Source organism: Rhineura floridana, chromosome 15 (assembly GCF_030035675.1).
Source record: "Rhineura floridana isolate rRhiFlo1 chromosome 15, rRhiFlo1.hap2, whole genome shotgun sequence".
Taxonomy (NCBI): Eukaryota; Metazoa; Chordata; class Lepidosauria; order Squamata; family Rhineuridae; genus Rhineura; species Rhineura floridana.
The window spans coordinates 16698854-16702647 of NC_084494.1; the positions used below are offsets into that span (position 1 = coordinate 16698854).

Genomic DNA, 3794 nt, shown 5'->3' on the forward strand with positions numbered 1-3794 from the left:
CCCTTCGTTTCCCATCCTGTCTCCTTCCCTCCCTCCTATGTCCACCTTCACTTCTCACTTTCCCTTTTCTCCATTTCCCTCTTTCTGTGAGTCACCGAACAGAGTTCCTGACCGGGAGCAACTCTTGCCAGTTGGATGTGGGTTTTTCTTCCAGCTGCTTGACAGCATAAATTTACTGACAGTTTGGAGGCCTTAGTTCCATCAAGGAAAGAAGAAGGGGGGGACGAAAAGAAAGGGCTGCTGGGAAGAGCTACGTGTGTGACTCAGGGACAACCTGCATCATTCCCTTCTGATGTGTCCAGCTTTCAAGATGGAATGTTTCAAATCCTGTTTATCTGGTCTTGCCTATGAGGTGGCCTATTTTACTATTGCTCCTATGACTATGATTCTGGATTTACCTTGCAGTGGAGGTCTTCTCATGTCAGGACACAGAAGTGATGCCGATAAAACTACAGACTCCACGGAGACTGCCGGGTTAAGGGAAGTTCAACTGCGAGAGGAAATTCTAGAACAGAGAAGATTGTACGGATTCTGTGCAAGCCCAAGGGTGGAGGATAGGTATGGGTGAATCTGTCAATTTCGGTTTCTCTCTGTTTCTAATTTGTCCACCGGTAAGTTCAGTTCTCCATATTGCCACATCAGTCGTCATTCATCAGCATTTGAGTGCAAATTTCTCCTAATATATACATTTGTGTGCCATTTTGCCTAATATACATATTTTAGCAGAGCAGTTCCCCCTGATGTAATGCCTTTTTGTATGCTCTTTATGATATTCTCCAAATTTTGCAGTGCAGTTTTCCAGACGAGTACAAAATGCATGTATTAGGGCTTTTTGTTTTTATATGCCTTCAAGTCAATTACAACTTATGGCCACCATATGAATCTTATATATATATATATTCATAGGGTTTTCATGGTAAGAGGTATTCAGAGGTGGTTTACCACTGCCTTCCTCTAAGCCTACGGCACCCGGTATTCCTAGGCAGTCTCTCATCCAAGTACTAACCAGGCCTGACCCTGCTTAGCTTCCAAGATCAGATGAGATCGGGCGTGTTCAGGGTAGTATGGCTGTAGGCATATGCTAGGGTAAAGGTTACATTTTTAAAAAGCATATATTAGTGAAAATAACATACAAGGTGCATTATATCAGGGGAAATTGGTTTGCAAAAAATGTGAAAATTGGGCAAAATGGCATACAAAGCTGTGTATATTAGGAGAAATTTGCAGTAAAATACTAATTAATTTTCATGAAGACTTACTAAAAAAAATTCACAAAGTCATGTGGAAATGGGGAGAGCTGAAGACTGGAACAATTCAAAATGGAGAGAAAGCGAAATAGTCAGATTTGCCCCATTCCATCTTAGCAGGTACCTGTGCATGGCAACAGTATGTGCACAGACACACACTAACAAGAGCAGCTGGGCTGGATTTAATCTCCTCTCCTTGATCTTCCATCCATCAATTCTGGCAACTGGCTGAAAGGATCTCTGTGTGTGTGTGTGTGTGTGTGTATTTGTGTGTGTGTGTGTCTGTCTGGGAGTGGGGGACTGGATAATCATTGGATGGCCTTTTGGCTCTTCCCCTTCGTGGAAAACCGGCAGAGGGCAGCGCACAGGGACACACGTCACACCCCATAGGCTGGGCGTTCTTGTGCCATTGAGTGCTAACCATCAATTAGGCAGTTTGAGAAATGGTTGCCATGGTGATGCTTTGTCTATTAAACAATATGGCTGTGATTAGGAGGCATCCTGCATGCCAGGCAAGATGGGCGGTTGTGAATGATAAGTGTGCAAGAAATGTCTGGATATTAAATGAGATTGCACCGAGGCTTCACCAATTTAATGTGTGTTCTTAGGCGATGAGGTTACTAGACATCCTGGCCTTCTGCCCTCTGTGACTAGCTCTGCCTTTTCACACCCTGGCAGAGGCTGATATTCAACTTAAGTTATAGTAGAGTCGAAGAGCAGGAAAGCGTCTATTAGGGCCATTTTAGAGCATTTTGGACTGTCTGATTCTCTGCAAGGAACTATGGAATTGGGAAGGGACCTTGGAGACCATCTAGTCCATCTCAATTCAGGATCTACCATGCAGGATGCAACTAAAGTATCCCTAAGTAGCTCATTCTATTAGTGCAAGGATTTACGCTTGCACAACAGAAAATCCCCTCCTCTTCCCACATGCCCCCTGTTCTGGAGGTTCCCCCAACCCTCTGGAGCAGATTTGGGGAGGGCACAGGTTGAGCATGGGGGTAGGAGAAGAGGGAAAGTTCCTCTGTGCAATGGTAATTCCTTAAACTAATGGAACAAGTGCACTGGAAACCACTCATGGCTTACAAACCAGGAGCTTGCCTTGTGAGCGCCCGCCCCTTCTTTCCATCTCAAGTGATTTTCCCACACTCCATCTCTACCAGCCTCCTCCTCTTCACCTACCTGTCTGCTTCTGCATTCAGCAGGAATAAATCGGAGGAGGGCCTCTCGACTGACATGGGAGGGGACAATGTGGGGGAGCCACCAGAGGACCCCTTAATCTCAGAGCCAGCCAGGTGCCTTCTCCCCCTCCGGAGCAGTTTTTCAACTGTGAGAAGATAAAATGGATTGTGCAATTAAATCAGCATTCAAATTGTAGGGGTCTGTTAATTAATAATAATCAATAATAAATAAATTACACTGCAAGTTGTGTTCATGAGGTTGGGTGAGGAGATGGGCTCACCCTATGGGAAGAAAAAAAAAGTCTGTACAACGAGTCCTGTTTTTAAGGTACGGCACCCAAAGAGTGCTGAGACACACAGGCGTCCATCCCCCCTCTGCCCAGATTTCTTCATTTTAACTGCTGCATGAAGTAGGGAACTGCCAAATGGAACTGTGCCATTTCCCCATCATGGAAATGTATGGGCCAGATGTTATTTTGACAGGTCTGTGCAACAGTTACACATGTTTTGCTTGTGTAACTAACTGTTCAGTAAGCAGCATGCTGTAACGTATAACTGCTGCTGGTTTGGGATGTTCCTTTATTCCCCCATATCCTGTAGGCCTGGCAAGGAAGGAGTATGCATAGTGCCTCTGCCAGAGCAATCCCACAACATACATTCTTTGGTGGTGGTGGTGGTTATGGTGGGGATGCTTAAAGGGCAAAGTTTTGCAGCATGGGAAATCATTAAAACGAAGGCCTAGTTCTTCACCATGGTCATGTGTGTGGGCTGTACCATTTCAGAATGTTGCATTTGAAAACAAAACAAACCCTTGCACATAGAAAAGTAGCCTGTCAAGGAGAAGACTAGGTTACAATCGTACTTCCTGAAAACTAGTTTTCTGTGTGCAGGCATTTTTTAAAAAATAGCATCATTCAATCATGAGAGCTGATCTCCAGTTTGCCATCTGGAGTGGTAGAGTCCCGGGGCAGGTTTACCATCCTCACTACCTCAGGGAGAACTATTTATTTGTTTATTTATTTAACATATTTCTATCCCGCCCTTCTACCGTACAATAGGGCACTCAGAGAGGCTACATTAAAATTGCACGCATGTGTACTAAAATACACAATAAAAACACAAACATTACAGTAAATTAAAATGCATAGAATACAATTAAAATGCATTATGCATACACATACATACAAATATACATACATACACATATGAGGGAGTGAGAATAAAAGAACTTAAAGATAACAATAAAAGATAAAAAAAACTTAAAACAGTGTCAGGCTGACCCGTCAGTCCAACCAAAGTCTCTACGGAACAAAATAGTTTTCACAACTAGTCCTATATTGAAGCTACATTAATAAGCCATGAGTAA

The 3794-nt window shown here is 43.5% G+C and overlaps 1 non-coding gene across 1 annotated transcript; it reads right to left on the minus strand.

Moving 5' to 3' along the window:
* Positions 1-957: 957 nt before the first annotated feature.
* LOC133371029 (5S ribosomal RNA) lies at positions 958-1076 on the minus strand. Its single transcript, XR_009759238.1, has one exon. It is a non-coding gene; the product is annotated as a 5S ribosomal RNA (ribosomal RNA).
* Positions 1077-3794: the final 2718 nt, after the last annotated feature.